Below are 13,331 nucleotides of genomic sequence, written 5' to 3' on the forward strand. Positions count from 1 at the left end.
AATATCATATTACCCAGCATGCTCTATTGCAGTTTGATTTTTAGAATTGTATGTTTCAATCAATATCTTTATTGTTTGTTGTGTTTTTGCATGTACAATGATTGTCTAATTAATCTTATGCTACAGAAAGATACATTTTTGTAAACTAATCCAATCTGTTAGTTGCATCCATTACTGAAATGGTTGTTCCAGTTTAGAGGGTTTAGGTAGTCTCATTTCTTAATCATTCTAACCATGGGAGTCATTCTGTATGCAGATTGTGGATGAATATAAGTTCTAATGGTTGGATGTCCCCATTCTGGCTGGATTCCAATAGGAATTAAACATCACTTTGCAAGCCAGCATAATGTGACTTGCAGGCCTGATGTCGCTACTGTATTAGGGGAAAAACTAGGCCTTGATATATTTAATGTACTGTCTTAAATAATTAAGCACTTCGATGCTGGTTTATGCTGGTATGCTGGTGACCAGTTTATGCTGGAATGCTGGTCACCAGTGTCCAAAACACATGCTGGTATGCTGGTCACCAGTGTACAAAACACAGCCAAGGCTGGTCACCAGTGCCCAAAACACGGTGAAGGCTGATCACCAGTGCCCAAAACACAGCGAAGGCTGGTCGCCTGCTGGTCTATGCTGTTTTTTTAAGCAGGGTTAGAAACAAGACAATGTTATGACTATTGCTTGTTTGGTCCTGACGAAGACCCAGTTGGGTTCGAAATGTTTTCCGATTAAACTAACACTTTGGGAGCATGTACCAGTGTGCAGGTTTAATTTCTGTTCTACATTTCTTGATATGGAACGGCAAAGAACTGTATCAATTAAGCATATCGTAAATTTGCGTGTCAACTTTACGTGTCATCTGTCTGCTCGTCAAATTGGACTGTTGATTATAATGACACTGTCGATAAAATCTTAGATCAGATGGCACCTTCTTGGGTTCCGACACTCGTCTCCCTTGAGCGCTGACACAGAGCGACGTGGTCTGAGGAGGTCCGAGCCCTCAGGCCCGTGGAAACATCTAGAAGGTGATAAGAGGTTCTGAACAGCTGGGTGACACCCCCTCTGGAGTCAGTCTGAAGTCATGGGCAGCTGCCCCCCACAAACGGTTTGATCCTCTCAACCCAACCTCAGGTCAGCCCCGGCCTGTCTTTCAAAGAAGAGGACGAAGAGACTGAGAGAGACATCGAACCCGACTTGGTAAAGTGTGAGATGTCCAGACTGATTGTGGACTACGATAGGACTGGCCAGATGGTAGAGACATCGCATACTGGACTCATTATGAACAAATATGACATCTAACTAACACTACCATCCTGAAATATAAAGATTGTTAACACATCTGATGGCGGTCTGTGGCTTTATGGATTTACAACTGAAATGGTGAAATGTACTTTCCTCCACACTGGCATTTATATTCTTGAAGTTGCTAATTCTAGCCTTGTGGCACAAAAATAACCCATCCTTCAATGCACCGCAAACAACAACATATTAGACAGCCATAATCAAATGCCGTTTGGGGGCTGAATAGTAGGGACAGTCAATGAAGGGCAATGGACATTGAGCTAGTGTTTCATTTGTTTGTTTTCTCTTATTCATTTATATGGGACATTGTGAAATCTGTGGATTTCCCAGCCTTGTGTATCAGGACAATCAATAAACCCCTTACACTCGTTCTAACCTTGGTTAGAAAGGTTAATGGCCTCGGTACTCAGGTGAAAAAGTAGACCTTTATGGGTCCTCAACTCGAATCCTTTAAATCGAATCTAAATTCACAGGCCTCTCCTTTGAAGCTGACCTTTCTGGGCTCCTGGGTAGCTGGGTAGTTGCAAGAGGCTGACATAAAAAGGACTGTAATTGAATAGCAGTGCTTTGTAGAGGGTAGAACAGGTGCCATGGTTGTGTCAGCGTGGAGTAGGAAAGTGAGTAGAGGCTGGATTTTGTAGTTGACCTGGGATTTGATGATAGCATGGCGTCTTGGCTCCAACCAACCCCGTCTCCCAACACCGCCGTTACCGGGCAGGAAACTGCGAAAGTGTGTAGCACTATGTGCTCTATGTATCACTGCTCCATGCATCACTTACATAGTTTGGGCTTTACAGAGATATTGATCTGAATCTTGAGAACATTGTTTAAATACATACAATGAGATCTAAATATATTATGCCTTCATGTCATCACAATGCTTTGTAGTTTAATAATCGAAACATGGCCAACTGTATTGCTAAACTGTAGATCCCTCCACGCTGTGGTAACCATTAACAGATGGTCAAAAGGCTTTAAAAACAATATCATGCAAAGTCACTGGCATGGAGACACAGGGAATATAGTCAAGTTCAGAAGTGCTTCTGAGAAAACATTTCTGGTTCAGACTGCATGCCCATTTATGATACTAGTGTCCACACGGCGATGTTGGGAAATCACACAGCATGCCAAACACGTCACTTTCTATTCAAAGTGTGTCCTTGATCCCTAGTAAGGTACTGGTTAATCATTGGTCTCAATCAGTAGAGTTTAGATTGTTTTCTGCTTGAGGTTCACATTAGGTATTGGTTGAGTCTGTGATTGTCGTCCATAAGCATCTCCTGCTTCAGTATCTTATGTTATTCTTTACTATGAAAGTTGCACTGTCTGTGGCCCCTTGTAGATGAGGTAGGTTTTATGGAAGTTAGTTTGGATATCGTAAAGACCTGTCTGTCCTGACCTGTCAGTTAGGGAGCAGACGCTTCCAACAGGTGGGCAGTATGTGGGGGAGTGAGACCTCTTTTATCCAGGCACAGATGGAGAAAGTGGTGTCAGAGGGGTCGCCCAAAAATAAACCTCCCTGCTGTCTGTACACTCGTGGGTTATACTAATTCTCTGGGTCACAGTCCAGGGCTAATAGGGTAGGTGGGGAAGTCCATGAGGGGCGTGACTCAGGGGGCAACTATTCAACTGGAAGGGTTAATGCAAAACCACTCTTTAGTTCACACACACACAGACACACAGCAGTTGAGGAGGGAATGTGGCCTGTGTTTGGGATTGTCCAAAAAGGTGTGTAAAGTGTGGGTTGTTCAGTCAAAGAGAACCCAAATATCCTTGGAATCGATATATCACCGGATAACTATTAATTAATTCACAATAAAGACAAATGTTTCTCTATTTATGTCTTCAAATGTGTTGAACTAGCAAAATACTTGTGTCACAGCTGCTCTGAACCATAGACTGTGCTATGAATATATGCAAATTAATTATGTCAATTGGATAGTAAATCATGTAGGATATTTGTTTAGATGTGAGTGCACAAAACTCATGTTTGTAAAACTCAAGTGTTAAACATTTTGGAAGATGTTCCTGAAGACAGTTTAACATCTTCACACTACATTCCCCCCTCCCCCATTTAAAAAAAATATATTCTGACAGAGGTACAGTGTATTCAATAACAGTATTGAGGCTAAATTATTCCTGTTGATAAAGAGTAGGATAGTGAGGCCTTTTGGTGACCACTTACAATGTGAACTATTGAACCGTAAACACCGCATAACAACCCCTGCTTGATTGAGAGACACCTCTCTTTGACACTTTAACCTCTACGGGATCGGTGTCCCGTATACGGGATGGTTGAGCTAACGTGCGCTAATGTGATTAGCATGACTGTTGTAAGTAACAGCAAACTTTCGAGAACATAGACATGTCTTATATGGGCAGAAAGATTACATTATTTTTAATCTAACTGCACTGTCCGATTTACAGTAGCTATTACAGTGAAAAAATACCATGCTATTGTTTGAGGAGAGTGCACAACAACAGTTTAAACCCCTGCTATCTCTGGCTCCACACCCACCCCGCCCGGCCATCTAGATGTGTGAAAGTTAGTGTATAAGCTAATGATCCATCATGTATGACATTCCTAGGAGTGTGTAAACTTACATTTTGTATTACCATATCATTTTTGTATGTTCTCTATAGTTATTTATCAGTTGACCAATTCGGCACATTTGGGCAGACTTGATACAAAATAGTCCAGTATTGCAATGCTTTACTGGATCAATCTGAAACTTTGCACACACACTGCTTCCATCTAGTAGCCAAAATCTAAATTGCGCCTAAACTGCAATATTATATTGTGGCCTTTCTCTTGCATTTCAAAGATGATGGAACAAAAATATAAATAGAAAACGCATGTTTTTTTGTATGTATTATCTTTTACCAGATCTAATGTGTTATATTCTCCTACATTAATTTCACATTTCCACAAACTTCAAAATGTTTCCGTTCAAATGGTATCAAGAATATGCATATCCTTGCTTCAGGTCCTGAGCTACAGGCAGGTAGATTTGGGTATGTCATTTTAGGTGAAAATTGAAGGGTCCGATCCTTAAGAGGTTAACCACTTTACAACCACTGACCCCTACTTTGCCTACTCTCACATCTACTCATGAGGTAAACAATGTACTGTAGGCATTTGCTTTTGGCTTCCTGTTTTAAATTAATCAAATAAGCTCTCAGATAGCACTATTTGTTTTTGAGATTGATTTGTGCTATACATGCCACACATTTGGTTAGAGGAATTTGTCTTTGCAATGCAAAATGGGTTCATCATCGCTGTCCAAGGTTCTGGCAGAAGTGGCAAAAATTATTACATTTTAAATGTTTAAACCTTCCAATGCCTATTCTTTTATATTATCATGAGGATAATTTGATTTTGGGACCAGGGCCCATTTTCACAAAGACTCTCAGAGTAGGAGTGCTGATGTAGGATGAGTTTTGCTTTCAAAATCATAATGAGTAACATTACATGGACGGGGGATCTGGACCTAGATCTGCACTACTACTCTGAGAGGCTTTATTTTTTTATGAATACAGGCCCTGCTCTTTAAATATTGATGATGACATGCCATAGATGCCAGTAATGCTACACTAAGCTTCGCAATGAGGTTAATTTTGTCCTCAGATATTTTTTCCTCTTTCTCTCAATGTGGTTTTCCCACAATTAGTTTTCCACTTGGCAGAAAATGTATTACACAGTAGAAAACAGGACGCAAAGACAAAAGCAAGAAGCGTCTTTAGGTGATTTGCCAGCAGGCACTGCTATAAGCTGTGTTGTATCTTGAGCACAAAGCTTTTGCTATGAGTGGAAAAGTCTAACTTCCCTTTGCTAGTTAAAGTGGTGTAAAGTAACTAGGTAAAACTACTTTGAAGTACTACTTAAGTCGTTTTTTGGGGTATCTGTACTTTACTATTTATATTTTTGACAACTTTCACTTTTACTCCACTACATTCCTGAAGAAAATGTATACTTTTTACTTCCATACATTTCCCTGACACCTAAAAGTACTTGTTACATTTGGAATATTTAGCAGGACAGGAAAATGGCCCAATTCACACACTTATCAAGAGTACATGTGGTCATCCCTACGGCTTCTGATCTGGCGGACTCAATAAACACAAATGCTTTGTTTGTAAAATGTGTCTGTGTTGGAGTGTGCCCCTGGCTATCCGTAAATAAAAAAACAAGAACATTGTGGTGTCTGGTTTGCTTAATATAGCATTTACTTTTACTTTTCACACTTAAGTATATTTGAGCATTTACATTTTCTTTTTATACTTAAATTGAAAACCAAATACTTGTTTACTTTTACTCAAGTAGTATTTTACTGGGTGACTTTCACTTTTACTTGAGTCATTTCTTTATGAAGGTAGCTTTACTTTTGCTCAGGTATGACAATTGGGTACTTATTCCACCACTGGCTAGTTACTGTTTGGGTATTGTCTTTTAGCTGTGTCTACGCAAGGGGTTACTTGTAGGTTACTTGTTGGTTACTTGTGGGTTTCTTGTAGGTTACTTGTGGGTTTCTTGTAGGCTTACCACTGGAGAGCTGTAGGCCTACATGGCATGGGAACATTATCACTATGTACATTCTATCTGGTCTATGTCAAGATAAAAAGCAAACATTAAAAGGAAGTGTGACAGGCAACAGTTGATGAAAAGGTCTCACAACTATGGATGTTTACCATTAATAGTCTACTGTAAAGTACAGTACATGCATTATGCTAATGTTATAACTCTACCTCCTAATATTTTTTGGAAGATATTTAATTTAATTTGTCTTCAATTCATCTGGCTACTGTCTTTGTCATTACTAGGGCCAGGAGTTTTTTCTTTCCCAGGATTAGATCACATGGTCAGAAAAATATTGTTTCCCTAACCATAACCTATAAATTATGTATCTTTGTATGATGCATTCATTGTGTTGTCTCATCCCCTGGTAATAGAAGTCCATAGTTGGGGTTGGGGTTGTGGTTATTGTGATTTGAATGGGCTCAATACTGCTCAACAGAACTTTGCTTAAGGGGTTGTTTTGTTCCCTGTTTTCCCAGACTGCGTTAGCTTGATTCATCCTAACATATGTACCAATATTTGCCTTGCAAATACAAACCTCAAGGCAATGTCACTGCAACCCAAGCATCTTAACTGTCAGTGCATCCAGTTGGTCCAAGGACGCAGGTCTGTTGATAAATGAATATGTTGAGCACCTATGGTAGATATTAAAACATTTGTGCAAGGTTCATGCCACCTGCATAATTTCAGTCTTTGGTATACCTTAATCAAGACTAATGATGTTTCCTCCTGTCCAATTTCCGCCAGGACAGGAATAACTTGCTGTAGTATAGCAACAAATTATGAAACATGCCTATGAGACCTCTCGCCTGCCTTGGATTCTTTCTTATACTGCAGGGCACATGACCAATTACATTTCGGCAGAAGCGCTGTAGTGACTGCAAATAACAATTGTGGTGGACTTTGTTACAGTGTAACACGCAGCTGCTGATGAAGTAGAAAACATTTTGCTAAAGTGTAACTATACTGAACAAAAATATAAAAGCAACATGTAGCAATTTCAAAGGTTTTACAGAATTTTACAGTTCATATAAGGAAATCAGTCAACTGAAATAAATTAATTAGGCCCTAATCTATGGATTTCACATGGCTGGGAATACAGATATGCATCTGTTGGTCACAGATACCTTACAAAAAAAGGTAGGGGCTTGGATCAGGAAACCAGTCAGTATCTGGTGTAACCACCATTTGTCTCAGTCAACTGAGGCAGCGTGACACATCTCCTTTGCATAGAGTTGATCAGGCTGTTGATTGTGGCCTGTGGAATGTTGTCCCACTCCTTTTCAATGGCTGTGCGAAGTTGATGGATATTGGTGGGAAATGGAACAAGCTGTTGTACACGTCGATCCAGAGCATCCCAAACATGCTCAATGGGTGACATGTCTGGTGACTATGCAGGCCATGGAAGAACTGGGACATTTTCAGCTTCCAGGAATTGTGTACAGATCCTTGCAACATGGGGCTGTGCATTATCATGCTGAAACATGAGACAATGGCGGCGGATGAATGGCACGACAATGGGCCTCAGGATCTCGTCACGGTATCATTCAAATTGCCCTCAATAAAATGCACGTGTTCGTTGTCTGTAACTTATGCCTGTCCATACCCATAACCCCACCAGCCACCATGGGGCACTTTGTTCACAACGTTGACTTCGGCAAACTGCTCGCCCACACAACACCATACACATGGTCTGCGGTTTTGAGCCCAGTTGGACGTACTGCCAAGTTCTCTAAAACAAAGTTGGAGGCGGCTTATGGTAGAGCAATTAACATTCAATTATCTGCCAAAAGCTCTGGTGGACATTCCTGCAGTCAGCATGCCAATTGCACACTCCCTCAAAACTTGAGACATCTGTGGCATTGTGTTGTGTGACAAAACTGCACATTTTAGAGTGGCCTTTTATTGTCCCCAGCACGAGGTGCACCTATGTAATTATTATACTGTTTAATCAGCTTCTTGATATGCCACACCTGTCAGATGGATGGATTATTTTGGCAAATGAGAAATGCTCACTAACAAGGATGTAAACAAATTTGTGCACAATATTTGAAAGAAATAAGCTTTTTTGCATATGGGAAATTTCTGGTATCTTTTATTTAATTTCATGAAAAATGGGACCAACACTTTACATGCTGCATTTATATTTTTGTTCAGTGTATGTTTATTGATAATCATAGGAGGCTCTGAAACGTGTTTGACCGAGGGATACCAGGAAGGAAATTTCACCTGCGTGCACTGAGCTGCGCTGCGAAGGAAGGCTCTACTGTAGCCAGTACTATAGCGTCGTATTGTATGCGTTCTCGGAGAATTTCTCCACTTTAAATTCATTCCTCGTGAGCGCACAGCGCAGTGTCACATTACAACTGCTCTCGCTATTTAGTGTGACATGAATACAAAACGGACCTGATAAAAGGCTTGTTTAACGAGCTGATAAACGTAATTCCCGCAAATGTTTCGGTCAATACGATGCTTGACACACAGTAGCCAAGGTTAGCTCTACTGGCCTGTTTATTCGGATTGCAACCTATCGAAAAAAAATTGGTTGACAGTGACAGCAACGGATCCTCTGCCGGCTTTCACCCAAGACGCTATACGACCCGGACCCACCAGAGGAGCGTGAAAAAACCAAAAACATCGGAGGTAAACTATAGCCTGTCTATCCCTGCTTTAGTATGTCCTTTTATCCCCACCAGCTACTGTATATGGTATAATGTATCACATGTGAGGTTATTCTCAAAGCATGACTTCGGATACAGTGTAGTTACCATTTGTCAAGCTACAGAAAGTCGACAGCTCGATGTCACTTTGAATGCGTTTCATGTTGTCAATTGATTGATCAGCAATGCTAGAGCTTCAGTTATGTCAGCCAGTGGGTCAGTTGCATAGTGAAAACCCCATTCATAGTTCACCCCCCAATTATAATTTCTAATTAATTATGAGCAAAAAATGGGACAGGATTGATTGTGCCACCCATTGCATAAATAATCACTACATCATAGCATATCCTGTTGTAGTTTGCTCTAAGATCCGGGCTTATTGTTCTCTTAACGCAGAGAATATCTGTTCAAATGTACACAGATAAGAAAGGTGTAACCACATTCCCACTGGTATCCTGGCACAGGTCCTATAACAAAGAAGCTGTATTGTACCGTCACTTTTGTTTATTTACTAAGAATAACTTTTCCATTTGCTGTTCATGGGGATCATTATAAAGCAATGGGATTTACAGTAATCGGCCTTTTACAGTATGTATGGACGCTTGTTAACTAGCCTACAGTTGATGCTGTGAATGCATGGGTGATGCCCTCAACTCTGTATGGTATATATTTGAGGACACCCCTGTCACTGGCACTCTCCAGTGTCAGGGTGTTGCATCTACAGGGTGTTGTATCTACACTTGTCTCTTCACAGGATTCACACCATACGTGACATTTCTTTTCAGACAGTTGCAAAATGTGATGAGAAAAGGTGGCGTACACAGGAGAAGTCGACAATTTGATATGGCGTTTTTGACACTGCCAACTCTGGGGTAACATCACTTGTGTGTGAATGTAACGACTCTGGCCCCTGTAGAATGGCTTCCACTGAAAGTTGACCAAATACTCTAGATATCTACAGCTTTAGCCTACATTTGAATGAAAATGTCTGTGAATAGGCAAGACCTAACAAATGCATAATCTCACCACATTGCTGAAATAAGGAACGATAGCTTGCCATTTGCCATGCTGTTCACAAAGGACTAAAATAGAGAGGACCTTTAGCTGTTGAGTTCCATCTTGATAGCTGCAAGTTGAGAAGCATGTCCTCACGATTTGAGGATGCCTCAGAAAATGGTCTGCTACGTATTTTCAGGACAAGAGTTGTGTAAATAAAAAGCTCACATAGCTACCTATTAACTTTCCACCTGTTTACAACAGTCCAAGAAATAAACATACTGATTATAGTGCTGACTGAGGAGGTTTTTAAGAAATCTCAAGTAGGAACAAAGAGTGATTATATGTACCGCACATGGAGCCTACTCAATTGGTGGGAGTTGATGGGAACTCGCTGTGGCTGTTGCACCCAAAAGAGGGACTGTCTCACATAGACTGACACGGAACTTTTAGTGAGGACACACTGCTATGGGCCCCTGTATTTCCTTTGTCACTCTGAGAAAATAAACCACATAACTTTCTCAGCCTTTAAGTTATTGAGTGATGTTTTTTTGTTTTGTTTCAATTATTATTGTTGCAATGTCCAATTCAACGTTGGTTTGACGGTTTTGGTCAGTTGTGAGTTTGCTGCAGAAAATCACAATGATGCAGTCATGGTTGAATGATTTCTTATCTGAGGGCCATTATAAATAGGCCTAAATCAAGTTACAATGGGCCTTATTGGCAATAAGGCAACTTTTAGAAACAAAATAATGATCCTATGATGTCCATGGAACTGTATGGAAGGAAGCTACACAGTGTATCTTGACTAGGGCTGTTGTGGTGACCATATTACCGCCACACCTGCGGTCACGAGTCATGAAGACAGTCATTTAGGCACAGTAATTAGGCCCTGTGTAGCGAAGTTGGTAGAGCATGGCGCTTGCAACACCAGGCTTGTGGGTTTGATTCCCACGGGGGGCCAGTATGTAAATGTATGCACTCACTAACTGTAAGTCGCTCTGGATAAGAGCATCTGCTAAATGACTAAAATGTAAAATGTTCTCCAAGCTCTGATGCTGCTGCTGGTCATTAGGAGCCTACCAAACTTGCTAACTGCCTGGTACTCAGCACTCTATTGTCCCTCTAATGACTCTGTCATCAATGCAAATCTATTCGAAACTCTAATCAAACACTTCATGAGAGCCCATGAGCTCATGTTGAGCAACATTTCTATGGGCTATGCAATTGCGGGAGAAAACAGAGTGATGGTATGTATTAAAAGGAGGAGGATCCCATCAGCTTTCTATAGGCTAGGCCTACTATATTTATTTCTCTACTTTCCTAATATTAAGCACATTGCTTATATTTACAACAGGAGTATAGCCTACCTGGCTGGCATGAAAATAAACCACGGGGAAAAGCGTCCTCCATTCCCTATTTAAGTGCATAGATGACATGTATATTTTCCCGCTGCCCCTGTTTCAATGCAGGTGCATGATAATGGTCCATTATAAATCGAAACAAATGTCACACATATATTATTTAGAATATGTAAAGACAATATTAAATCAAGAAAAGTCTGATGGGTGACAATATTAGCCTTTCAATTGTGAATTATATATTATCATTTGTGAATGATGCCCAGTATAAGAAACAATGCCTTTTTTTGCGACTTTTTAAAATCATAGTCGCACACCTCATGTAGCCTAGCCATAGGCCTATATGTTTTAATAAGGTTTGTATCACAACTAAAGTGGCCTAATAACTTCTTTAAATTAAGGATATCAATCCTCTTTACAAGGGGTGTAGAGCCTAACTGGCATATATAAGCACGCGTGAGTTTCAAGTTTGGGGAAGAACATTTTCACCATTAAAATGCGCCTTGATAATAAAAGCATTACATGCATAATTGCATTTGCGGTCACTTTTGATAATGGTGTTTTCCGCTAATGGAACATTTGCGCTTATAGCCTAATACCATGTGTGCATTGCTGCGCTTATAATGTGAAGAAATAGCCTAATAGTTTAGCAACATTTTAAGCTAAACGTTCTGATCTGTTGCGTAAGCAGTGGCGGCTCCTGAAAAAATTCTCAGGAGGGGCAATTTTTCTGATGATTTAGGTGACCTACACACATTTAAAAAAAGATATGTCCAGCAACAACATGAAGACAGGGGCAGCATATAAGTCAATACCAGAAGCATTTATTGACTGATCTCAAAAGTGTTGGCTTACCAGGGTTGGTGGAGCCCTCAGTTTCATCTTTGCCTCGCAAAGCTAACTCAAACACTCCGCAAAACTTCACACACTGGATTAGCCGGCTGAGGATGTGGCGGTTCTTGCTAATGTCGTAGTAAATATATTTGTTATAGTGAATATGGAATATGATATGTTGAGTAAAATGTTGTGCTAAGATCTATTTAGGTCAGGAGCTGGTTATAAGTTCTGTTCCTATCCAATAACAATGGACAAAAGGGTCCTATCTTGTCAGCAGGTGGCCAAGGACAACACCCACGCCATAGGCCTCTCAGTTCTTCCAACTCACGAGTTCTTGCTCTGAGGACACACACACACACAAACACACACACACACATCATCACTGTTAAACACACACACACACATCATCACTGTTAAACACACACACACACACACACACACACACAAAAATCCCCTCTCTTAGGCTGAACATTTGAAGACAGAGAACCCGACTCAGAGCCAATGCAACAGTGACAGTAGCCTGCAGGGGACCTCGCCCAACTCATCAGGACCAATCAGAAGATCAGAACTACTAGATTGAACCTACTTCATTTATTGCATAAAATGTCTGCACACAATGTTTCGGGGCTCTCTTCAGATAATAATAATAATAATAATAATAATAATAATAATAATAATATGCCATTTAGCAGACGCTTTTATCCAAAGCGACTTACAGTCATGCGTGCATACATTTTTGTGTATGGGTGGTCCCGGGGATCGAACCCACTACCTTGGCGTTACAAGCACCATGCTCTACCAGCTGAGCTACAGAAAGTGGATACTCATGGATGCGCATTGCAATTGTAAAATGTCAACACAATTGGAGACACCACGTCATTTTTGGAGACATGTTATTGACAGTAAACTATTGTAGATGCGACTGCTAACTAACTAAAACATTTTAGCTGGCTAGCTAATCATCTTAGCTAAATGTGGGGCAAACAATTCAGTTATTTACCGTTAATTTGAGGGATTGGGGTGAAAGAAATCGAGTTACATAGTGATACTTTACGATATACTGTATTGACAATATCGCAATATTTTAGCGCTAGTTGGCTGTACCTGCACCAAAACACCATTATTGTTCCTTCATAGCTTGTTCTCAATCTTTTCACATTGGGAGCCAATTTGTTTTCAGCACTTTTATTTCCATGACTGATCAAAACTCGTTCTCATGGCTTTCTGATCCCTCTGCAACAGACATATGGTGCGCAATAAAATCACAGTATCGAATCGCAATACGTATAGAATCATGAGACTCGCAATGCTGATGCATATATCTTATCGTGAGGTTCCTGGCAATTCCCAGCCCAAGTTCATTTTTAAGAGTTTGACGAACGGGTCCGTGAACGCGATTCCAGATATATTTACCTCTGAATAAACTGCCTTTATTACACCATATCCACATCCAGTAAACTTGTGATTATCAACACTAACCTCATCGTTGTGGCGGCGGACAGCTAGCCTGTATCCCTCGTCATCCAGTTGAGTGAGTGGCAATGTCTTTTTTCGTTCGTACCAATTTTTGGAAAATCCTCGGGTGTAGGACTTTCCGCC

General features: G+C 40.5%; 1 protein-coding gene across 1 annotated transcript in view; it reads left to right on the forward strand.

Moving 5' to 3' along the window:
* The first annotated feature begins 8,440 nt into the window (after positions 1-8,440).
* LOC311113663 (thyroid hormone receptor-associated protein 3-like) overlaps positions 8,441-13,331 on the forward strand; it is a 41,574-nt gene continuing 36,683 nt past the window's right edge. Inside the window, exon 1 of the mRNA XM_084156942.1 lies at positions 8,441-8,521. The gene's annotated coding sequence lies outside the window, so the exon portion shown is untranslated. The remainder of the gene's footprint in view (positions 8,522-13,331) is intronic.

This window comes from Coregonus lavaretus (genome assembly GCF_964263955.1).
Source record: "Coregonus lavaretus genome assembly, chromosome: 3".
Lineage (NCBI taxonomy): Eukaryota > Metazoa > Chordata > Actinopteri > Salmoniformes > Salmonidae > Coregonus > Coregonus lavaretus.